The sequence below is a fragment of the Triturus cristatus genome, chromosome 2_1 (assembly GCF_964204655.1).
Source record: "Triturus cristatus chromosome 2_1, aTriCri1.1, whole genome shotgun sequence".
NCBI lineage: Eukaryota > Metazoa > Chordata > Amphibia > Caudata > Salamandridae > Triturus > Triturus cristatus.
In genome coordinates, this window is record NC_140581.1 from 225,380,254 (window position 1) to 225,406,443 (window position 26,190).

A 26,190-nucleotide genomic window follows, 5' to 3' on the forward strand; every position below is an offset into this window, starting at 1 on the left:
ATATAATACAATAAGTCACAGAGATGTAGACATCATTGCATTGCAAACTTATAATACCACAATATAAGATACCCGTGTAGAACCCAAAAGACTCAGTGATAATACTTAAGTGGCAACCCAATTGTACCCGCATTTTATGCTTTATTAAAGTTTGTACACTTTAATGGTGAAAACGATAGCATACTATATGTCTATCACCACCCTGAATTACAAAGATGTTATTCAATAGACCAATTGTGCTTACTTTTTGTATTCAAGCTCAACACGATTACTTCTAATCGTGGAGCGCAGAGGGGAAGCAGATGGGCGAGAGAGCAACAGGAGAGAGGGGTGGAGAAGTGCATGGGCAAAAGAGAAAGCAACCTGGGTGGAAGAAAAGCTCATGAGGGAGACATCTGAAAAACACTTGCACACCCACTGCGTGCTTAAACAAAAGGAAAATAGCAGTTCCCTAAAAGCGAGCAGAGGAAGCGCAGATGCATGCCAGTCAAAGAGATGGTAAAGAGGCTATGCTCCATGGAAGAGACAAACATAAGATGGACAAGCTGAAACAAAGAAAGCCATCCCATAGAAAGCAAGCAAATAAGCGTGACAGTAAAGCCGGCCATCAGTAAGTAATGGGTGGGCTGAAAGACCCTGTCTTTTCTTGTTAAACCAACAGTATGTGCTTTGCAGTCAGACATCTTCCACTGTTTGTTAGAGTCGACCTAAAAAGGCCCCCTTAAAGACCCATCATAACTATTGATTATTTGCACTACTTGATGCTGAAGCCAAATATTACGCAAACATCTTAGTGCATGAACTAGAAACTTGGGTTGCCCATCAAAATCTTTTGTCATTCTTCGAAATAGGACTCCACCAATGGTACCTCAGACAAAATTCTAGCACTTTCTTTGGTCATCCACAAATATGTTAATGTTAGAGAGCTAGTGCATACTTGCTTCATCAATTTCACAACCACGCAAAATGGAGCTGATAAGAACTTATTGCAGAACAAATGGAGTAGGTGGGGAATACCCAGTGCTTAGTTTGAGCAGGTGTTTTCCGGTGCTTGGCACCCTCACTTAATTGTCAACACTGGTGCTTGTGACAGTTTGCCACAAGGTGGCACCATCTAGCTACTTGCAGATGACCACAACAGTTAATTATTAATTCAGTATACACTAAAAATAACTATTACCTGCAGCCCAAGCCATCCTTATGGCTTTAGGGGGCCTGGAATAATCTGAATTGTCACACTTGTAAGAGAGTAATGGTTAGGAGTTCTGTTGTTACTATCATTGGTAGAATGGAAAGGGAAATGTATGGTGCAAGCTGCAGTGGTCTCCTGACGAGAGTCCTGACACAAACACTATTTATTTATTTATTTATTTATATGGAGCAGTTAATACCCTGGGGCGTCTAGGCACTTGTCAACCAACATCAGGCCATCACTGAAATTAATTTAAAGGCTAGAGCTTGAAATTCAGAAATGAAGCAGTAAATAACCAGGTCTTCAGGCCCTTCCTAAAGGACAACAAGTTCGACGAGTTTTTAAGTTTGTAAGGCAGACGATTCCAAAGTCTGGTTGTGATGTTTTGGAAGCTTTCACCGACCTAGCTTGATAAACGAGGTTTGGGAACCCCCACTAACATGTGTGAGGAAGATCTCAAATTTCTGGTCGGGGTATACCAGCGGAAATGGTCAATCAGGTAAGCTGGTCCCTGATTATGCAGTGCCTTAAAGGCGACGCAGAGGGCCTTAAAATTAATATGCTTTTCCACTGGAAGCCAATGTAGAGCTTTGAGGGCCATCTTGGCCGAGGAATATTTTGGGATACCAAAGAGCAAACGGGCGGCAGATTCTGTAAAACCTGCGATTTCACAAGAAGTGCTTTATTTATACTGATCAGAAGGCCGTTACAGTAGTCAAGCCTTGACAAGACTAATGCAGAAACCACCGTTTTCTAAAGGTCTGGCGGTATGTATGGAAAAATCTTCCTCAGAATCTTCAATGTATAGAAGGTGGATGAAGTGATCGCTTTCACATGATGGGAGAAGGACAGGCTGGTGTAAAAAATGACTCCCAGATTCTTTGCCTTAGTGGCAGGGGTAGGGAAGGGGCCCAGCTCCGAGGGCCACCAATCCGAGGACCAAATGGAAGGCTCTCTGCAAAAAAGGAGAACCTCGGTCAACTTCACCGAGTCATCTTAAGGCAGTTCTCTGACATCTGACACTGCCTGTACTTCACCTTTACTCATCACGCATTCTTTAGCATTGATGTGCCCTCCTGAGCTTTCACTGGAGTCCTTGGTTGGACACACATGCTGCATTCCTCTGATGCCCATGCCTAAACCATCTGCACCCACAAGCACCAATGGTGATCCTTATGGATTCTATGTCTTATTCTCTATGCTTCATTTATTATAATCTAGACCCTTGATCCAGTGTTGAATTATATTAATGACCTTGTGAAATGGCAGGCAAGTTTTCGCTGCTTTAGCTCTCAAACGTAAATTCCCAATTCATTAGGTCAAATGCCTTCGTAGCACCCAGTGGAACTGCTATCATAGATATTTTCAGTATTAACATATTCCAGCAAATCAATCAAAACGTCAGTGTCTGGGAGGTGAGTACTTATCCTATAAAAAGCCCAATGTGGTTATCACTGCAATGTTCTCAATCACAAGGTAGAGGGGTTTTATAAGGATCTTGGATACTATCTCCCTCACTATATCAATTGCACAACTGATATCCAACAACCCAAACAAGTGATCCAAATGTTGGGAAATTGGTACCCGTATAACAGAAATGCTCTAATTTTCATTGAAGACCCTCACCACTCTGTTAGTGGCATGCTTCATCATCTGGTCTCATTGTGGTCCCTATAAACAAGGATGGGCTTAACCATGTCACATGGAGCTCTTTGGATATTCTCCTAGTGTGGTTATAGTGATAAAAATGCCTAAGGGGCACCCTGGTTTCCCCTTATTTTGGGTGTCCTTGGTATAGTTTAAGAGGAATGCATATGGATGTTCACTGGTAATATTGTCCCTACATCCCTATACATGTTGACTTGTTTCAGCCAGTTCCCAGGACACTATGGTTCCAAGGCTTTCCTTAGGAGTAATGTTGCACCACCTGCTCTATATCCAGTCCTTGTACAACCAGTTTGGTAGTTTTTGTGTAGCACATGTAAGAACTTAGGAGTGTTCTATTACAATAACCTGAATTTTGGAAATCAGGTCAACACGGTGGTCACATCTTCCTTTCACACCTTGAGAATGATCAAAAAGATACTTCCTTTTCTTCCACCATATGCTAAAAAACCCATTATCACAAAATTGTCAAAACTTGACTATCAGTATCTGAATAAACTACAGATTTTACAAAATATGGCAGCCAGGTTACTACTTGGCATGCCTAAGTTCAATTCGTTCTCCCAGGCAATACATAGGCTACACTGGCTGCCAGTCAGGAATCTCATTCAATTTATGGCTCTATGTTTAGCCTATAAGGCATTACATGACAAACGCCGTGAGTTTATGAGGCAGGCATTTGTTTGGTACGAACCCACCAGGAATCTCAAGTCCTCTGGGCCATAAAAAAACAGTGGTCCACAGATTTAAGAAGATGCGCTAGGGGAAGGAAGCTTTACTATGGGCCCAGCCAAGAGCTGGAATCTTCTTCCACCGTACATTAGAGCCTTACTTTGTCTGCTCTCCTTTAAAGGAGTTTAAAACATGTCTTTTTAATAATGAAAGGTCGTTTCTTGGTTGTGTTCAAGCAAAGCTAGCGCTATGACACCCCTGGATATACAAGCGCTTTAGCATTCAATATAACTCGTACAAAACGCAGTACTGCAAACTAGAGGTAAACAAGATGCATAGTATTTTTTTTTTTAAATGTCATTCTTTCACCTTAGTTGTTATTTTATCACACTTTATAGGAAACAATTGGTGATGCCCCTATAGTCACACGTTGAGCCGAATGGATGGTTAGGAAAGCAGATAGGGGTTTGAGGAGTGAATGGAGTTAAGAGAAACGGTCTGCTGATATGCATTCTATATAGAATATACCTGGTTACTTCAGCTCCATTACCTGCTTCCTCAAGGGTGCCAAGTTGAGGATTATCCTTAGGTTACCCATCGTTGTTCCTGGCTGGGGTCACAACATGGGTGTGTGCTGCAGTATTTAAAGAAGTTTGAGGCTTGGAAGGTTCTGAATACATGATTCTTTGGGAGCATGCATGGCATGTGACTTTTGTGTCATGTGACATGTATGAGTATGCGGGGCTAAGCCTCAGGGGGGGTGGTTGGAGTGTTACACCCCCTAATGAATGTATTCTCTGGCAAATAGTTGGGTACAGGGTGCTTTCAGTCGGGTAATGTGAGGTGTTTGTCAGATTTCACCAGGTTTGTTTGCATACACACAGACAAAAACAAACACACACTCTCCCTTCCTCTGTTTTGAACATCTTAAAAAATGTTTGTAAGTTTACAAAATACTGTGTTTTCCCACATTTAGTTGTCATACAAATCTGCTTTCCTCTCCCCTTCTACTGCCCCTGAAGCCCCTCTCACGCACCCTGCCCTCGTATAATGGATTTTAACCTTACATGTCAGCGTGATTGTCGGAAAGTCTGAAGCTCATCCCCCCCAATCGTACTGACCAAGCTACACCCTGTATGCCAAGGGAATGCTGTGAAGGGTAGTCCAATATGTGTTAGCCAACACTGCGTTGGTCATTTCCAGAGGTGTACCAAATATTAATTTCCTTTGGGAGTTTATGCCCATCTGCATATACCTGGTTACACAGAATCCAAACTAACATGAGGAGCCAAGCTCAGAATGTATGCCTAGTTGGCAGCACCCGTTGTTTCTGACGTGCGAATCATGTGACACATGCTTATCTGGCATTGCTGGTGTTAAGAAACATAGTCCAAAAGATACATTGATTAATGTCAGCAATGGGCAGGGGGAAGTTTCACAAGGTCTCGTTATGGAAAGTTTTTTTGGTAATAACTGTCCTGCATCGATCTTTGGTGACGTATTATCCTAACTAAATGTAAGAATAAGTAAAATTATGACATTTCAGTTGCATCCATCCAAGGTGATATCAAGATTAATCATTAGACATGAAATTTGAGAAAAAATGGAAAATGTCAGCTTATCCATGATTGGAGCTCAACTTCTTTATAATGTATTGCGAAAAAAGGCATATTGCTCGCAATGCCCCTCTCTTAGGCATGAGGTCTGACATTGACTCACTCCCATGTAATAATAATAATACAAAGTAATAATAAACAAGTTTTGTTAAGCGCACAGCTACCCCCAACGGGGTGTCCCGGCGCTGAAGCAGACAGGGGCAAGACAAGAGTGGCTGTGACGCCACCTAGGGGACATGTGCTGCCGGTGCAACCACAGGAGAAGAAGAATCACTTGTGCCCCAATGAGGCACAGCAGCAAGAGATTGGTAAACCCCCGCAGGAAGCCCCAAGTAGAGGAAAGTTTCCTCAGCCAAAAGAGCTGACAAGAATACAGTCTTGCCAAGAGACTGCAAGGCCCTGATGGTTATCAATGTGGGGGGAGAGAAACCTGCAGTGGTTCTGCCCCAGTTAGCAGGTAGAGACAGTGCACCACTGATGAATGTGCTGCCCCAGCACTGAGAAAGAGTGCCAAAAAGCTCAAAGCTGCCCCAGTCAAATCAAGCATGAAATAGCCAAGAGCAGCAAAGCCTAAGAAGGCAGAAAGCCCCACATGAAGCACGAGGCGTTTGGGCACAGAGCGTGCAATCCCCAGTGACCATCTGATGCCACTGCAAGTAAGAAGGCTGCTGCGCATGTCCCCGTGTGAACACACACCACACCAATCTAGAAGATGGGCAAGGCAAGCGTTAGCCTATGGCGTCCATGAAGAAGAACCAAGAGCGTGAAGTCCGTGGTGTGTAGAAGGCCGCACTAGCGAACCTGACAGCACGGGCATGCTCCCAGGAGAGAGAGACCTCTCCACAGAGTGGAAGCAATGCTGAACAGGAAGAGGCTGAGTCCACAATTGGCCCAGCATTAAGCACGTCACATGAAGTGACCAACCCTACTAAGCATGCCTGAACGGACGCAGGAGCAAGCACCACAATGGGGCAGGCTTGAGGTGCAAGCACTACGCCCTTGAACAAAGAAAATGGAAGAAGGTGACCCCCCATCCAGGTAGTGGAGAACCGAGAAAATCCCTGAGGAGGGAATGAGGCCTGCGAGAGGTCCACAAGGAGGAAATGTATGTCATATCATCAAGACAGACCTGCGACAGATCCGCAGCACAGAAATCCATGATGTCCATGTGGCGTGAACATGAGACATGTGGCAGGATGCCACATCAGAGTAAGAAACAAGCGTGGCACAATCCTACAGGGTGAACAACCACCACAGGTGCACAAGAGACAAGGAAGAAGAACAAGGAGTCGTACCACTACAAGACAAGGGTGCACCCGCAGACACAATACAGCCACCAAGGTGGAGCGATATCCCTGGATACAGCCCAATTGGAGAACCACATGTAAGCTGCCAGCAAGCGCAACGTGTGTCTCTCCCCCTACACTTCCCAAAGCGACCGTCAGTTCCAGGGAGTCAGCAGTTTGAGTCAGAGTGCATCCCCGCTCATGACCACAGATGCCACGGGAGAAGAATGGCACCACCACTGATAGAAGGCCATGAAGTCCCTTCAGTCCTCCTGACTCCAAGATATCGCCATCTGTAACCCAAGTATAAGAAGGCAACCGTCATCATTACCCAAGTACATCACCAGAAGCCTTCTGTGTGCACCCATGGACCTGAAGCCTGCCAGAGGTAGCATACTCAACCACTGAACCATTCACCCTTGGGGTTGCACAAGGTGAGCCAGGGCCCTGTTGGGAGTTCTGCAGTAACCATTTGGCGTGGCCTATGAGAGGTCCTGCACAGCCCACACTGTCACATGGCGATCTAGGGGAAAGAGCCTCAAGGGAAGTCTGGTGAGAGGGGACTCCCAAAAAGAGAGCTGCGTCTGCATCAGTTGCCCGACAGGCACCGGGAAGCATGGAGGTCGCAGGAGGAGACTGGTCATCCAAAGACTGTCTGATGATGGCATGTGAACCTGAGTCCTGATGCCACCCTTTGCAGCTGCAAGAGTGACTTGGTTGTGATCCTGTTGGCAGTTCCTCAGCTCAGCCTTTAAAAGTCTTCACAGCCCACGTAGTCCTGTGACTGCACAGAAGAAAGGGTCTCAAGGAGACTCTTGTGAGAGGGGAGTCCTGGCACAAGAGGGAAGTCTGAAGCTGTTCCACCAGCGGACACTTGTAGACATCATCGCCTTCAAGGAAGACCAACATTTCATCAACATCGTCCTCAGTCTTTACAATTAGCAGTCCATTGGAGTCAGAGGGCCTTCAAGTACATCTCCAAAGTAGACTCCACCACCGCTCCTGATGCACCCCTATTGAACTGTGTAAATAGTCTCCATCACCGTGAGACCAGGCCGGTCCGAACTACATCTCTGAGGGGGACTAAAACCTCATGGCCAGGCGGTCCAGAGGTCCTGCACTGCCCAGCAGATGATCTGAAGAGAATCAATGGTGCTGTGTTCTTTTTGTTTGTTTTTCCTCATCGGTTCAACTTTTGTTTGTTTCTTTTCCAATAAAGTTGGGGAGGAATGTAGTGTCCTGCAGGACACGTTCTAGTGCTCAAGAGTGTGATGTATTCCACTGTACACCCACCCAGCACAGGCGTCAATGGTCAGGTGACCCTGATAATAAAAGAGGTCGGGCCCACGTGCCCTGCGCCAGTTACCTGTACAATAACCACTGTGCCGGTTTGCCTTATTCATCAGCATGTGGACCTAGCGCCCACAACTCTACGCCCTCCTCCCCCTGAACACGAGAGGCATGGCGGATTCCGTCATTGGGTTTAATTTTCCTTTCTGCCCGGGGGCGTGGCCTGGGGTTTGCTGAGACCCCCATAGCTGGATAAATGGGTCGCACATGGTGAGCCTCAGCCCTACTTCAGCCCCATTATATTGTGCAATGCACAGGTGACGTGCAGCTGGAAGGGAGGAGGTTCCTGAGGTACATGGTTGTCCAGGTGAATCTCTCAGTGCACCTCAGAGGCCACCAGTGCTTCTCTCTTTCCTACCCTTCTTACCACAAGCACTTGAGGTAAAAGTGTGATCCATTGAACGGTGACCAAATCATACGCTGAATTGCATGAGACAATAATACTGTCAAAGAGACCCCAACCATTCGGACTTCTTTTTCAGAGCTTACAGAATCCCTTTGTGTTTTGGGAAGAAATTTCTGAAATAACTGTATTGCGCTCTAACACTGGGATCTCTGTTGGACCACTCTTTTATTGTGGTGTGTGACCTTGTTAGGGGGCCATGCAGAAGGTGGGCGCACCTGTAACGGGGATGGCCGAGCAAGGTTTCGGTGTGGTTTGTGACAGTGTGCCCCCCCAACTCTGCTCCTGAACCTTTCTGTCTGCCTTCTGGGCATTAGTAGTGGGCCCAATGATGCCATAATCAGAGAGGAACCTGGATCCCGACTGCTCATGCTCCTCCTGCATTAGGTCACTGTGAGTGTCAGGTGGGTCAGTTGTGGGGCCCTGTACTGCACCAGCAGGGTTACTGTGTTCCGGTCCACTCTTAGCATTATGGCCAAGGACAAGGCTCCACCTGGCGCAAAACAAAGCACTCTTGGCAAGTACATCCAAACTGGGGGGGGCTCTCTTCACTCACTGGGGAAAGCAGAATCGACGATCCAATTCCTGACAATGCTGCCCTCCTGGTGCCCATCATGCAGTCGCAAGACATGCTCGATGCCAAAATTGGTGCAGTGGGAAATGATGTTTCTTTGCCTCACCAAGATTTATGAAAAGTCGTTGAGCTAGGGTACCTGAGGTGGAAGAGACAATTAATTATTTGCAACAGCCAGTGACCAAACTTACCGCAGTGACGACAGAACTGGCAGCAAGAGTAGAGGAAATGGATGGCAGGGCTTGCCGCAATAACTTACGATTTGTTGGCTTCCTTGACGGGTGTAAGGGTCCCTTGATGGAGCGTTTCCTAGATAAATGGATTTGTACATTGATGCCATCAGAGGCCCTTTCCTCTTGCTTTGTGGTCAAGCGGGCCCATAGGGCTTTGGTGCGGCTCCCTTCTCCCAGGGACTTGGCCTAGACCTGTTATTGCAAAGTTCTTTAATTATATGGACAGGGATGGTATCCTCAAACATGCCCGGCTCCAGGGCAAAATCATGTATCAATATCAAACTATTATGATCTTCCCAGATTACACTAGGATAGTGCATCAGCAATGGCAGGAATTTCTGACAGCTAAACAATGTCTTTGGGACCTCAATATTCAGTACATCCTCTTTTATCCAGCAAAACTAAAAGTTATGTATCAGACGTTTTTCTTCGAAGCACCTGAAGAAGTTTTTCAATGGACTGACAAGAGGATTCATGTGAAGCCACACACTGCCCTGCATATGGACTCTGATTCATCCCAAGGGGACAGGCATAGCCAGCTTTCGAAGACCCCTGTGAAGTGCTACAATAGGTCTCTTTCCTTGTGGAGGAATCCGCAGTAGGTAGATGCAACTCTGGCTGCTGATGGCAAATATCCAAATCGACCACAGTACCTCCTAGGTGACATTGGTGGGGACTCTTGCTCCGTTTTGTGCTTCCTAAGAACTTCGATGTGATCCATATTGCTTGCAACTGTTAAACATTGTGAGAGGTTATTTGAGTTCCCTGCTTGTTTATCCAAGTTGGGTATAGTGAACCATTGGGACAGGCCTGGCGGAGCTCCCTTGTCGGGATTACCGTCGGTCTGCCTCATGACTTATTCTTCCTGTTCTCGAAATATGGGGGGGGGGGGGTTGGAGGTTTGTTTATATTGTTATTGTTAGTATTTTTGTTTCTGTTTACTTTTGCATGCCTGCCACATGCCTGTCCCCCCACATACATCACCTGTCGCTACTACAGCCCTATTGCATGCGTAACTTACCATTGGACGGTCCCATAGACCAACTGCGGGTAGTGTCATGGAATGCAAAGGGCCTACTTGACAAGGTAAAAAGAGGGGTGGTTCTAAAACATGCTAGGAGGGTGGGGACTCATGTTCTACTCCTCCAATAGAACCACCTCCTCAGTAATAGGGTCCCACTCCTGGCTCGCATTGGTGACATTCATGTCTGTCACTCTGGGTTGAAAAAGGGATCCAGGAGCACATGTGTTCTGATCAAAAATACTGTCCTGTTCCAGCATACTAATAAATGGGTGGACCGACTAGGTCGATACATTGACGTAATAGGAACATTATTTGTGGAATATCTAACATTTCTTTGTGTTTATGCCCCACACCCCCTTGGCCAATCTTTTGTAGACCTGATAACAGTATTGTGGGGGGAGCTCCGTGGGGATTCATGGTGTTGAGTGGTGATTGAAATGATGTTGTGAGCCCTTCTGTGCATCTGGCGCATTGGTATGGAGTGCGCTCAGAGTCTGGGACAACAGATCTATATTCTTTTATATCTGCATTGGGTCTGACTGATGTGTAGAGGGCACACCATGCATCTGTGGGAGGCTATTCATTCTTCTCTGCCACTCATGGCTCCTTTTCCCGCCTTGACTATTTTTTCATTCTGCTGTCCTACTTGCACAGAGTCTCTGACATTATTGTCCTGGCTAGGGGGCTTTCCGATCATTTCCCAGTCGCCATGCAGCTCAGTGTGGGCCGGCAGCGCTCAGTCTTCCGCTGGTGTAGAGGTGGACCTCAGCAAGGCCTACCAGTGCTAGGGGTTCACCCTTCTCTGCACAAAAGTCCTCAGACCAGTAAATAGAAGTTGGCACAGAAACTGAAATAGTAAAAAGATATTTTATTAACCTCATGAGGTGGAACTACATTCACACAACACCCTTCGTAGTGTATGAAGTAGCATAAGGAGTAGAAGAACCATGGGTCTTTTATACCCACACAGGAGCTCAAAAGAAGGCGGTACAAGCACATATAGGAGAGTTACATACATAAATGGTCATGCAAAGAATGCACCGTCAACAGTAAAGGAGGAGCCAGAAGTTGCTGACTTTGGTAAAAACAACCTGACAGTTACAGACTAGAGCAGGTGCATGGGCAGCTACAGACTCTTCTGCACATGTGCAGAGTAGCAGAGGCTAAGTATAGCCAGTTCTTTGAGCAAAGCACAAGGGCAAGCAACAGTAAAGAAGGAAAAAGCACATGGTTGACAAAATGGCTGCCGGAAACAAGATGGCTTCATCTAAATGCTAACAGCAATCTCTGCCAAATTTCCACAGATGACCCTTTTAGCGTTAGCTGAAGACATCTATAATCTAGAAGAGTTTAGGTATACATCATGTATGTCGATTCTCATCATTTCATCAATCTCTATCTAGTACACGCTGGTCATTCATTTGCCTAACATCATGTCTGGTAGGTGTACAAGCAGTGATACAGATGGAGCAAAGCATTGGACCACATTGTATACATAGGCAGCATGTCACTAGAATTGCAAGTAATATGCACAGCACTGTTAATAGTTTCCAGCCCCAGGTAGAGACCAATGTCCAAAACCAACTGGCCAAAGTCCATGTGCCAGTATCAGGGTGAATCTCAGCAGCTATTCTGTGTAGCTTGGATATTGCATCAAAAACTGAAGGGGCATGATCTGGAATGTACACGCAACAACTACTTCCTATGATGCGACATGCACCACCTCGATCAGCCAGAACCACGTCCAGGACCATACGGTTTTGGAGCACCACAATCCTCGCAATCTGCAGTTCCTCTGTGAAGTTTCCAAGTGCCATAGCTGTCTGGTTGGTCACAGCTTCCACGACACAAGTTAATCATCTGATTTTCTTCCTGTTCAAGGCAGCACCAACAAAAAAGAACAGCCCCAAATTAAAGTCAACATATTGCTGCAGTGCGGTGTCAGTCTGATCTACCTCATCATTACTTATTGTTCTTTTGTATCTGTTCTTAGAAATGTCATTAAGCAGTCGATAGTCCTTGTGATATGATGCAGGTGCCAGAAACACAGGAGGTAGCAAAAAGGATACGTAACAGACTCCAGACCATCCAATAGGTAGATGGTAGTATCCCTTGTTTCCGCAAATAAAGTATGTATTATGTGAAGACGAAAACTGCTGTTATTGGTACCATCAATAGTCAAAACCTGAGTACATTCGCTTCTTCCCACTGGAATTTTCCCCACACTACTCACACATAAATCTGCTCGGGCTCTAGTGACAGCTATAACAAATGGTCTATTACCCTTAGCAGTTCGAGTATTTGGGTAAACATAATGTGCAGAAGCATTTCCTTGTCGGTACTCCTCCATCTCCCATTTAGTCCCTTTAGCTTGCGGATCACCTTCTTCATCAGGATAACATGCTTTATTAAGGTAGTAGTTTAATCTCCCTACACTCATATCAGTAATATTAGCCACTTGAGAAGCTAATAGAAGTGCAAACCAGGCTTGACAAGAGCCATTGTGGGAAAAGGGAAGAGGAATGAAAGGTGTTCCTCCCTTTTTCTGATGAGCTGGCATCATTCCACACACCCAACAGTCAGTAAGGTTCGTAGCATTGTGCGTGTGGTGCAACATCTGAATGAACGTGTTGTTCAGATAAGACTGTCTATGTTTTTGCTCATGATAAGGGAGAGGAAAATAGTGGTGTTCAATGGGTGCTGGAGTAGTGACAATCAGTATTTGTCGAGCAGGAGCCACTTCCCCTACAACCCAAGTTATCACTGCCATAGGAATCATAGTGACCGTGAACCCAACAACACACATAATCCTCTTGTCACAAATCCTCGCAGAAGTTGATGCTTTCTCCATAGGCACATTCATCTTGTTGTTGAAGTAACAACCCCGTTGGAGCTCTAAAGTCCTGGGCAGCCGTTGGTTTCTTCTCTGAGTTTGAGACGGGTGTCACTAATAGATCCCCCTCCCCCCCCTTTGCAGCTCAGTTTTTCACTAACCCAGGACGGTTGCTCAACCAGTCTCTTTCAGTAATGCAGTTTCTATCCGGGGTCGTGGCTGATATCGAGATGCACCAGGGATCGTGTGGTCCGGGAAGACTTCCTCAGATTCCTCAGGTGATATGGCTTGGCCTCTCTCTGTGTCCAGGATGTCTCGATGGTCGGCAAGTGCAGCAGGTTCCACCAAGGCAGATGGCACCTTTTTGCAGTGCATGGAGTGCACCCAGTTCTTCCGATTGGTCACTCGGACTGCAGTTCTCGTAGCAAGGAGGACTTGCTCCGGGCCACGCCACCTAGGCTCCAAGCTGCTCCATCTCTGGAAGACCTTGACCATCACATGATCACCGGGCCGCAGCTCGTGGCCTTGACCCTTCGACCTGTCAGGAAGAGCTTCTCGAACCTGTTGATGAATAGAAAGCAGACTATCAGTCAACTGCGTTAGATAATCGTTCATCATAACACAAGGTACATCATATATGGGGCGTGGCTTAGGAATCCCCCAAATATTCATAGGCCTACCGAATACCACCTCATATGGTGTAAGGCCAGATCGTGTATGCGGTACTGATCTAATGGACAGTATCGCCAAGGGTAGTGCATCAGGCCACTTCAGAGATGTGGAAGCCTGGATGTTAGCTAGTTTAAGCTTAAGAGTAGCATTATATTGTTCCACTAGTCCTGCTGATTGTGGGTGGAAGGCAGCATGAAACTTCTGCTTAATCCCCAATCCTTTCAAGACATACTCAACAACTTGCCCAATAAAATGGGGTCCGTTATCACTCCACAAAAGTTTGCAAACACCAAATCTAGGGAAGAATTCCTTTAGAAGCACCTTCGCTGTAGTAAGAGCTGTATTATCTTTTGTAGGGTATGCTTCAATCCACTTACTAAAAGCACATACCACTACTAGAACACACTTTAAATTATTACAGCGTTCAAGCTGGATGTAATCCATCTGCAAAACCTCAAATGGCACAGTTGGTGTAGCAAACCCTCCTGTTGAAGTTTGTGTCCCTTTTCCAGGATTGTACTGGAGACAAATCAAGCAGGACTGCACTATATTTTTAGCTGTGCCAGCAATTTCTGGATGATCCCAAACTTGCGTAAGCAACTTCGTTATTGAGGATGCTCCAACATGTGCTGGCACATGTGCCATATGAATCATAGGATGTAAATAGGCTGTGGGCAGTCTCCATTTAGTCATGTCTTTATTTCTCCAACAGCCCAGATCATCCAATGTTCCCTCCTTAGACCATTGCTCAAGTTCTTCTGTAGAGGCAGATCGCTGCATATCAAGCACTTCCTGCCTGGTATCATGCCAACGTTCAGCCTGTAACTTCACTACGTACACTGATGTAGCATTGCAGTTTCGCGGGCTGTGTGGTCTGCAAAGGCATTACCTTGCCCTATTTTATCTGTTACTTTCTTATGTGCATTACACTTAACAATCGCAATCTTCTTCGGATATGTCAAGGCAGTCAGGAGATTATGCACTAATTCTCCATGCACTATTTGCGTTCCATGTGATGTAAGGAAGCCTCTTTCCTTCCAGAGTAGCCCAAAGTCATGAGCCACTCCAAAAGCATAGCGGCTATCTGTATAAATATTAACAGACAAATCAGTACTAAGTTCACACGCTCTTGTTAGTGCTATCAGCTCAGCTGCCTGGGCTGACTCCTGTAGAATACGAGCTGTCTCAACTACTGTGTGAAGCATTGTAATTGCATATGCAGCTGAGGACGTACCATCTGGTAATCGTAAACAGGACCCATCAACCCATAATTCTCCATCAACCTTTGAAAGGGGCGTGTCTTGTAGGTCAACACGACCCTTTGTCTGTTCTTCAGTAAGGAATATACAATCATGAAACTCTTGTGCTTGGAATTGAGTAGCCAGATATAGAAACAGAGTAGCCGGGTTAAGGGTTGAACATCTTTTCAGAGTGATATGAGGGGCCAAAAGTGTCAGTTCATATACTGTCAAACGAGCACTGGTTAAATGCTGTGTTTTAGTTTGGTTCAAAAGGGCATCAACTGCATGGGGTACTAGCACAAGCAATCTATGTGACAGGACTATCCCTTCACTCTGACGTATGGACACAGTTGCCATTGCAACAGAGTGAAAACACCCAGGCAATGCATGAGCGACTGGATCAAGAACAGCTGAAACATATATGCACAAGGACACTGCTCATCACCATGTATCTGTACTAGAACTGAGAGTGCACAACCGTCCCTCTCGTGTACATAGAGTGTAAAAGCCTTAGTGTAGTCTGTAATACTGGTGCAGAACATAAAGCTTGACGCAACTGCTGAAATGCATTCTGACATTCAGTAGTCCATGGGAGGGGCATTGGAGTGTCTTTAGTCAAGAGGGCCAACAAAGGTTTTACAATGTGTGAAAAGCCCAAATTCCATTGTCTACAAAATGAAGTAAGACCAATAAATGCACGAACATCTTTCTGGGTACGAGGCACAGGCGTGTCTAAAATAACTTGAATGCGGTCTGGTGTGAGTGCACGTCCCTCCTTAGACAGGAGGTGACCTAAATAGGTAACCTGCTGTCTACATATTGCAATTTCTTTCGAGAAACCTTGTGATGGTGTGATGCAAGAAATGAAAGCAAACAGTGTTCCTTCTTCACACTGTTCAGAGGTATCAGCTGCCAACAAGATATCATCGACATATTGTATGAGAGCCACTCCTGTTGGTACAGGGAAAGAATCAAGCTGTCGTTTTAAAGCTTGGCTGTAAATACTAGGACTCTCTGTATACCCCTGGGGAGCTCTACAGAATCTGAAGGATCAATTATTCAAAGTGAAACCGAACAAATATCGGCTATCAGGATGAATAGGAATCGAGAAGATAGCATTCTTCAGATCAATCACAGAAAATGTAGTTGCAGTTGGAGGAACCATGGTAAGGAGTGTCGTGATGTCAGAGACTACCGGGTATTGGGGCACTACAATCTTATTAACCTCTCGCAAATCAATGATAAACCTGTAAATTTTAGTATCAATATCTTTCTTCAAAATGGGAAGGATAGGACTATTGAAAATATTGCAAGGGACTTCTTCCACAACTCCTACTGCAATCAGGCCTTGAACAATACGTATTAATGCTTCTTCGCCTTCTCGAGAAATTTTGTATTGAGGCAGTCGAGGCAATGAAGCACCTTCCCTCACTTAAATATGGACTGGTTGGATAACCATTTGTCCCACATCGGTATCTGATGTCGCCCACAAAGTACTAGAGAGTGATGCCAAGGCAAGATCTTCTCTAATGAGATAGGACTTCTCAACCATGGGATAGTTATCATTCAAAATAACACGCACGCCTTCTGGGGAACAACGTATCATAGCCCGGAAATGCTTGAGCATATCAAGACCCACAATATTGTCCGGCGTGTTAGGGGAAAGCAAAAATGGACATGGAGCAGAAAATTTATCAACATGAAATGCAAGTGGTTGTGAGAGTGGACTAAGGGAAGGAGTCCCATCGAAACCTATCGATGTGATTGTTAAGCCAGACAGGGGAGCCCTTGGAACCAATTGTTTAGACAGAGCGCTACGAGTAGCTCCTGTGTCAACCAAAAACCGATCAGTGGAACCTAAAACGTATGCAGTAACATAAGGACCCTCCTGATCTACTGGGACTTCAACTGATTCCTTACCCCATCCTAGGCATTCCTATGCATAAGCAGAATCTTTCAAATCAGCAGTCGGATAAGCAGACATTTGATATTGATTAAGCCTATCAAAAGTATTAGAAGAATTCTGAGTATGCTCAACAGCTTCAAACCTAGTGCGACTATCCATACCTCCCCTATATCCTGAATTCCCTAGACGACCTCTCATTTGTCCTCGACCACGCTGATACTGCTGAGTACGCAATTGTGGACAGTCAGCAACCCAATGTCCAATCTCCTTACAAAAAGCACACTGATCAGAAGACAAAGTAACTCGGGGAAAAGAGGGTGCGCCAGGGCGGTACATCGCACGTCCGCCTCTACCACCACCTCTATAGGATGGACCATAAACCTGAGCTAACATAACCTTCGTTTTAAAATCTTTAGTCTTTTTATCCACGTTGCCCTTAGCTTCCAATTCCTGACGTTCATAATACTGAGCCATAGTCAAAAGAGAGACTGGAGAAGACGTAGTCCATGAACTCTCGCTGGCCTTTAGGCGACTAGCTATTCCTGGCAGCATGTACGCGACAAATTTATCGACAAGCAGATGCCTGCCCGCGTCATCTGTCAATGACTGGCCACTAAAGTCGTGGAATGTCTAATCAAAATGTGTAAAGAAGTCAGAGACTGATTCATCTGAGTTTTGTTTACAGGATGCTAAAATAGTCTAATCTATCTTTTTAGGAGGAATGAGAGTTTTCAATTTAACAATTATAGCTCTTGGAAGGTCTGAAATCAGTTGTTGCGGTTTCTGTGCTGGTTCCCGTTCACTATCTGTCCTCTCTAATTCCGTCCAAACATCTCCAAAAGCTGCCTGATCATCTACTTTACGTATAGATCTCCACATATCAGGGGGTAGGATAAGCCCAAAAAACATATCAATATCAGGCAAAGTCATAATACAAGAACCAATAGCTCCTTCAACTTCTTCGTAAAAAGCCACCGGATTTTTCCGCGGGTCTGGCAAAGCAGTCTTAAGAGCCATAACATCTGCTCTACTCCAAGGAGTATAGACCCAATTATGAATGAAATATCCCTTCGCATCATCTGAAGTTTTATCGTCATCCTTTCCCGTACCCTTAGGAGGGACATACAAAGGCGCAGCTTCACGCATTGGTTTCCCATGAACTACAATAGCCATATCTGTCCCTGGGTTGCCATCCTGCGGCATGGAGGGCTGATTTGTTTGTTCAGCTGCAGCGGCTGCCTTTTTCTCCTCCCGCAAACGGAATGCCTCAGCTCGTAGTTTAACCAAGCGTCTAATTAAGTCTGCCACCTGAGAAGGGAGAAAAAGACCGTCACGCAATTATTTACAATCGTTTGCTATATCAACAGGCTCTAACTCGGTGGAATGCTTTCTAAACTGTGCAATCACTTCTGTGGTAAATGTTTCTACAAAATATAACTGTTCCCTATCCTGCCATTGTTGTACATCAGCTACAAGATCTGAAGCAGAAATGTCATCACGAGCTGCTTTGCGAGCAGCTGATCTAAGAGCGGCTGCACGATCAGCCGGTAGAATTGAGCGAGTCTGACGCTGAGCATCGGATCCTAACTGATCCTGATCTGTAGGAGAAATATCATCATCAGAATCAATAGTGGGGGCAGAGGGAAAAGTGTATGGAGGCGGGGAGCGATCTAACAAAATGGAATCGTCCTGTGGTTCATTAAGTAGAGGGTAAAGGGGGTGCCGGACAGGGTATTGGCCATTTACCTGTAAACGACGCTCCCTATCCTCTCTCTCTTTTATCTCCTTCATTTCTTTATTTTTCAGTTCCAGCGCTTTTGCATGGATATTTTTGTGTTGTTCTTTTTCTACCAAAGCTTGCTCTCTTCTCACACGTTCACGCGCTTCTTTCTCCCACATTCATACACAATCAAACATATCCTGTCTACTTTTACGTTTAAACATACATTGCTCCACATACTGAATCTTTTTAAGATCAAATGACCCATTTATAGGCCATCGCAACTCAGGATCCTTACTATTTATTCCATAACGTGCTGTACCTTATAGAAGAAATACAATTTTTAATATACATATCCCTATTTGGTATCCCCTCTGGGGGAGCCGGCTGATTCCGTTCAAGATCCATATTGGTACCTCCAAGAAAGCAACACATTCTACGAAGTGTGCTTGAAACAGGCATGTCAAGAATATTGTAGTATATACAATATTATACGCAAAGTAGCACTTAACTCAAAGTGTGCTGTTCAAGTTTTCAAAATGTTCTCATTACCTGCCTATATAAATTGCATTGTATATATATCCAAACAAGTCAAGTTTTTGGACAAATACTAACAAACAAATGTCGACGACCTTACCAAGCACAAACCATCAGCTCCCAACTGCCAAGTTCTGAATCGACCAAATGGTCTCTGCACAGCGAACACCAGAAGGAATCTCAGACGAGGACCGGCACCGCCTGGAGGGTCAATATCAGGAGAAGTGGAAGAAGCGCCGCGGCTGCGAAGACACGGGTCTCCTCACACAGTGATCACCCGTAGCGAGATTCCAATCCTCCGTCAAGACCGCTCCTATGGATATCCGAGTCACCGATGAGCCCCACGTTGCGCACCAATTTGTAGAGGTGGACCTCAGCAAGGCTTACCAGTGCTAGGGGTTCGCCCTTCTCTGCACAAAAGTCCTCAGACCAGAAAATAGAAGTTGGCACAGAAGCTGAAATAGTAAAAAGATATTTTATTAACCTCATGAGGTGGAACTACATTCACACAACATCCTTCGTAGTGTATGAAGTAGCACAAGGAGTAGAAGAACCATGGGTCTTTTATACCCACACAGGAGCTCAAAAGAAGGCGGTACAAGCACATATAGGAGAGTTACAAACATAAATGGTCATGCAAAGAATGCACAGTCAACAGTAAAGGAGGAGCCAGCAGTTGCTGACTTTGGTAAAAACAACCTGACAGTTACAGACTAGAGAAGGTGCATGGGCAGCTACAGACTCTTCTGCACATGTGCAGAGTAGCAGAGTCTAAGTATAGCCAGACTGGGTGTGAGTGTTTGATTGGTTCTGATGCTCCGTCCATCACCACCCCCTTTTGTACTGCTTTGTTCGCCATAAGTTGGCAGGGTATGCTCAGACGTTGAGTCCCTTGCTCACTTTGCCACTGGATTCAGGCAAGCCTGGCTGAAGACGGCTGAAATGCCAGAAACCGGTCCTAGGAAGCTTGTTTCCGGTCCAGCGAAGGCATGGATTGGCAGTTCGGGCTGGACTATTCCCATCAGGCACAGGGTCAGACTGATTTGCATATGGCCATGTCTGAACTGGGGTGGCAGAGTGGGCTAAAGAACGGTGATGGATCAAACCCAAATCTCTTGACTGGGTGTGAGTGTTTGATTGGTTCTGATGCTCCGTCCATCACCACCCCCTTTTGTACTGCTTTGTTCACCATAAGTTGGCAGGGTATGCTCAGACGTTGAGTCCCTTGCTCACTTTGCCACTGGATTCAGGCAAGCCTGGCTGAAGACGGCTGAAATGCCAGAAACCGGTCCTTGGAAGCTTGTTTCCGGTCCAGGGAAGGCATGGCTTGGCAGTTCGGGCTGGACTTCCCATGAGGCACAGGGTCAGACTGATTTGCATATGGCCATGTCTGAACTGGGGTGGCAGAGTGGGCTAAAGAACGGTGATGGATCAAACCCAGATCTCTTGACTGTGTGTGAGTGTTTGATTGGTTCTGATGCTCCGTCCATCACCACCCCCTTTTGTACTGCTTTGTTCGCCATAAGTTGGCAGGGTATGCTCAGACATTGAGTCCCTTGCTCACTTTGCCACTGGATTCAGGCAAGCCTGGCTGAAGACGGCTGAAATGCCAGAAACCGGTCCTAGGAAGCTTGTTTCCGGTCCAGGGAAGGCATGGCTTGGCAGTTCGGGCTGGACTGTTCCCATGAGGCACAGGGTCAGACTGATTTGCATATGGCCATGTCTGAACTGGGGTGGCAGAGTGGGCTAAAGAACGGTGATGGATCAAACCCAGATCTCTTGACTGGGTGTGAGTGTTTGATTGGTTCTGATGCTCCGTCCATCACCACCCCCTTTTGTACTGCTTTGTTCGCCATAAGTTGGCAGGGTATGCCCAGACGTTGAGTCCCTTGCTCACTTTGCCACTGGATTCAGGCAAGCCTGGCTGAAGACGGCTGAAATGCCAGAAACCGGTCCTAGGAAGCTTGTTTCCGGTCCAGGGAAGGCATGGCTTGGCAGTTCGGGCTGGACTGTTCCCATGAGGCACAGGCTCAGACTGATTTGCATATGGCCATGTCTGAACTGGGGTGGCAGAGTGGGCTAAAGAATGGTGATGGATCAAACCCAGATCTCTTGACTGGGTGTGAGTGTTTGATTGGTTCTGATGCTCCGTCCATCACCACCCCCTTTTGTACTGCTTTGTTCGCCATAAGTTGGCAGGGTATGCCCAGACATTGAGTCCCTTGCTCACTTTGCCACTGGATTCAGGCAAGCCTGGCTGAGGACGGCTGAAATGACAGAAACCGGTCCTAGGAAGCTTGTTTCCGGTCCAGGGAAGGCATGGCTTGGCAGTTCGGGCTGGACTGTTCCCATGAGGCACAGGCTCAGACTGATTTGCATATGGCCATGTCTGAACTGGGGTGGCAGAGTGGGCTAAAGAATGGTGATGGATCAAACCCAGATCTCTTGACTGGGTGTGAGTGTTTGATTGGTTCTGATACTCCGTCCATCACCACCCCCTTTTGTACTGCTTTGTTCGCCATAAGTTGGCAGGGTATGCTCAGACGTTGAGTCCCTTGCTCACTTTGCCACTGGATTCACGCAAGCCTGGCTGAAGACGGCTGAAATGCCAGAAACCGGTCCTAGGAAACATGTTTCCGGTCCAGGGAAGGCATGGCTTGGCAGTTCGGGCTGGACTGTTCCCATGAGGCACAGGGTCAGACTGATTTGCATATGGCCATGTCTGAACTGGGGTGGCAGAGTGGGCTAAAGAACGGTGATGGATCAAACCCAGATCTCTTGACTGTGTGTGAGTGTTTGATTGGTTCTGATGCTCCGTCCATCACCACCCCCTTTTGTACCGCTTTGTTCGCCTTAAGTTGGCAGGGTATGCTCAGACATTGAGTCCCTTGCTCACTTTGCCACTGGATTCAGGCAAGCCTGGCTGAAGACGGCTGAAATGCCAGAAACCGGTCCTAGGAAGCTTGTTTCCGGTCCAGGGAAGGCATGGCTTGGCAGTTCGGGCTGGACTGTTCCCATGAGGCACAGGGTCAGACTGATTTGCATATGGCCATGTCTGAACTGGGGTGGCAGAGTGGGCTAAAGAACGGTGATGGATCAAACCCAGATCTCTTGACTGGGTGTGAGTGTTTGATTGGTTCTGATGCTCCGTCCATCACCACCCCCTTTTGTACTGCTTTGTTCGCCATAAGTTGGCAGGGTATGCCCAGACGTTGAGTCCCTTGCTCACTTTGCCACTGGATTCAGGCAAGCCTGGCTGAAGACGGCTGAAATGCCAGAAACCGGTCCTAGGAAGCTTGTTTCCGGTCCAGGGAAGGCATGGCTTGGCAGTTCGGGCTGGACTGTTCCCATGAGGCACAGGCTCAGACTGATTTGCATATGGCCATGTCTGAACTGGGGTGGCAGAGTGGGCTAAAGAATGGTGATGGATCAAACCCAGATCTCTTGACTGGGTGTGAGTGTTTGATTGGTTCTGATGCTCCGTCCATCACCACCCCCTTTTGTACTGCTTTGTTCGCCATAAGTTGGCAGGGTATGCCCAGACATTGAGTCCCTTGCTCACTTTGCCACTGGATTCAGGCAAGCCTGGCTGAGGACGGCTGAAATGACAGAAACCGGTCCTAGGAAGCTTGTTTCCGGTCCAGGGAAGGCATGGCTTGGCAGTTCGGGCTGGACTGTTCCCATGAGGCACAGGCTCAGACTGATTTGCATATGGCCATGTCTGAACTGGGGTGGCAGAGTGGGCTAAAGAATGGTGATGGATCAAACCCAGATCTCTTGACTGGGTGTGAGTGTTTGATTGGTTCTGATACTCCGTCCATCACCACCCCCTTTTGTACTGCTTTGTTCGCCATAAGTTGGCAGGGTATGCTCAGACGTTGAGTCCCTTGCTCACTTTGCCACTGGATTCACGCAAGCCTGGCTGAAGACGGCTGAAATGCCAGAAACCGGTCCTAGGAAACTTGTTTCCGGTCCAGGGAAGGCATGGCTTGGCAGTTCGGGCTGGACTGTTCCCATGAGGCACAGGGTCAGACTGATTTGCATATGGCCATGTCTGAACTGGGGTGGCAGAGTGGGCTAAAGAACGGTGATGGATCAAACCCAGATCTCTTGACTGGGTGTGAGTGTTTGATTGGTTCTGATGCTCTGTCCATCACCACCCCGTTTTGTACTGCTTTGTTCGCCATAAGTTGGCAGGGTATGCTCAGACGTTGAGTCCCTTGCTCACTTTGCCACTGGATTCAGGCAAGCCTGGCTGAAGACGGCTGAAATGCCAGAAACCGGTCCTAGGAAGCTTGTTTCCGGTCCAGGGAAGGCATGGCTTGGCAGTTCGGGCTGGACTGTTCCCATGAGGCACAGGGTCAGACTGATTTGCATATGGCCATGTCTGAACTGGGGTGGCAGAGTGGGCTAAAGAACGGTGATGGATCAAACCCAGATCTCTTGACTGAGTGTGAGTGTTTGATTCGTTCTGATGCTCCGTCCATCACCACCCCCTTTTGTACTGCTTTGTTCGCCATAAGTTGGCAGGGTATGCTCAGACGTTGAGTCCCTTGCTCACTTTGCCACTGGATTCAGGCAAACCTGGCTGAAGACGGCTGAAATGCCAGAAACCGGTCCTAGGAAGCTTGTTTCCGGTCCAGGGAAGGCATGGCTTGGCAGTTCGGGCTGGACTGTTCCCATGAGGCACAGGGTCAGACTGATTTGCATATGGCCATGTCTGAACTGGGGTGGCAGAGTGGGCTAAAGAACGGTGATGGATCAAACCCAGATCTCTTGACTGGGTGTGAGTGTTTGATTGGTTCTGATGCTCCGTCCATCACCACCCCCTTTTGTACTGCTTTGAGCAAAGCACAAGGGCAAGCAACAGTGAAGAAGGAAAAAGCACATGGTTGACGAAATGGCTGCCGGAAACAAGATGGTTTCAGCTAGTGCTAACAGCGATCTCTGCCAAATTTCCACACTGGCACCTCTCACCCTGGCATTTAAAAAATCCACAATATATCATTTGCACAAACAGCATTCTATCAAGGAATATTGTACACATAACATTGACTCAGTAACATCCCCTTGCAATGCTGTGGGGGGCTCTTAAACCCATGCTGCAAGTGGCAGACATTAGCTATTGAAAAGGGTAGCGGCAGCGTAGGGCACATGACCTTGTGGATCTTGAAACCCCTTGTATTCCCTTCAGCAAATGTTTTCATTTTACATACTTTGGGGGTATCGCAGTGGCGGATGTTGAGTCGTGTTATCATGGGTTCGCAAGTTAAAGTAAGCTCGGCAGACTATAACAAACTATAACAAGTGAATTTCAGTATTTTTTAAACATTCGTATTTATCTCATTTTCAACACCTAACTATAACGTCACTTTAACCTTTGTTTCTTTCAATACATTTCTCTGTGTGTGATCAAGGCTCCACGGAGCCGAAACGTTATGGCCGTCGCTCTGGGCAATAAATGAAACTTGCACTACCTCCAGGCTCGTGTACTTACTTCTTTGGCAGTTGAAGGACCTTCAAGGCTGGTGGAAGTAGTTTCTGGATATATATATATATATATATATATATATATATATATATATATATATATATATATATATATATCTAGTCACTGAAAAAACCATAGGTTTCAGACACGTTATAGTTATAGTCATAGATTGTACATGTGACAATCTGATACACCTCATCACACACTAGTATAACCTTTGATCACTCACTCTAAAATACAGAGTAGTATTTTTGAAACCATTGACACACCAATACCAGTTTCTACATACCCACTCACTGATTCAAAAGTCTACACACACAACTACTGACCTTGAAAATACCTTCCTAAAACCAACTACCACTGTGCTCCCCACTAAACGTGAACTTAAAAAAGCACTCTATATGTCATTTGACGCTGAAAGGGTAGCAAGGGAGTCTTTGAAACCTAGTGTCCGTGGATACCTAGTCCGTAATCTCACAATTTATCCGACACCCAGTTATTTAACCCTCCCGTTGAGCCATTGGGAGCGTGGCCTTATATTTCGCCTTAGGGCAGGCACTATTAAATATGCACTTAGTTTTCCTTTATGGAATTTTAACGACCAATGTGTTGAGCCATGCCCTTGTGACTCTCAGAGTAGGCAAACAATTTTACATTTCTTATTTTTTTGTAAATTTTACATGAAGTACATTAAATGGTTTTTATCTCCGTAGTTTAAAAAACTAAAACCTCAGCCTGGAACTTGCATTTTCAATGATTTTGTCCCTGAATGACGATGAACTTGTTTTTCGCGTGAGCTCTTTTCTAAAAACTGTGGTTCGTGCCCGGTCAACAATGTCCTAAAGTAATATGGTTTACTCCTCATGTGCAAAACAGCATTTTTATTGTTTAATTGTATGATTTTATAAATGTTTTGGTTTTTTCCTGTACTTTTATGGATTGTAATGATCCGAATAAAGTTTTCATTGATTGATTGATTGAACTACTGACTCACCCATAGAATCAATCATACATGCTGTCACTGATCAATAGAACACTATCAAATGCACTCATACACCAATATCAACATTGACACTCCAGCACTCATCCTAGTCAGTTATGCAGTCATCCTACTCACTCATGTAAACAATCAATCACACTTACATTTACTCACCTACCACACTTATACAAACACAAACTCATTTATTCATACAGATAGTAACTCATACTTAGTGTTTTATAAAATCACTAGTACAAGTATACACTCATCCATACAGTCACTCACACAATCACTGACTCTTACATATATTTATTTATATACAACTGTCACATACATCGCCTTTTATTTTTCTACTCTGTTGGAGATGTACCACTGAAAGATATATTCGCTCATCCACACACCCATAAACACACTCACTCACCCAAAAAACTGTTTCCACATGCACTCTTAAATTCATGCACCAAGTCAATCAACCACTCACACATCTTTGCACAGTCACACACCCCCACCCAACCACACACACATTCAGTCTCCCATACAAAATACTCAGCCAACTAATCAATAACTAATATAGACACTCATGTAACTAGTGACCAATTGATGCAGCAGGTTACACAACAACAGACAGAGTGATACAGACATTCACACAGTTTAGTCACTAACCCATGTATTTAGTGAGACACTTTTAATTACTCACTTGAACATTCAATCACACAGCTACTAAATCCTCCATCCAGACACTTATATATCCACTCATTCTTCAATGCAGATTGCTATATATATAATACATATTTAA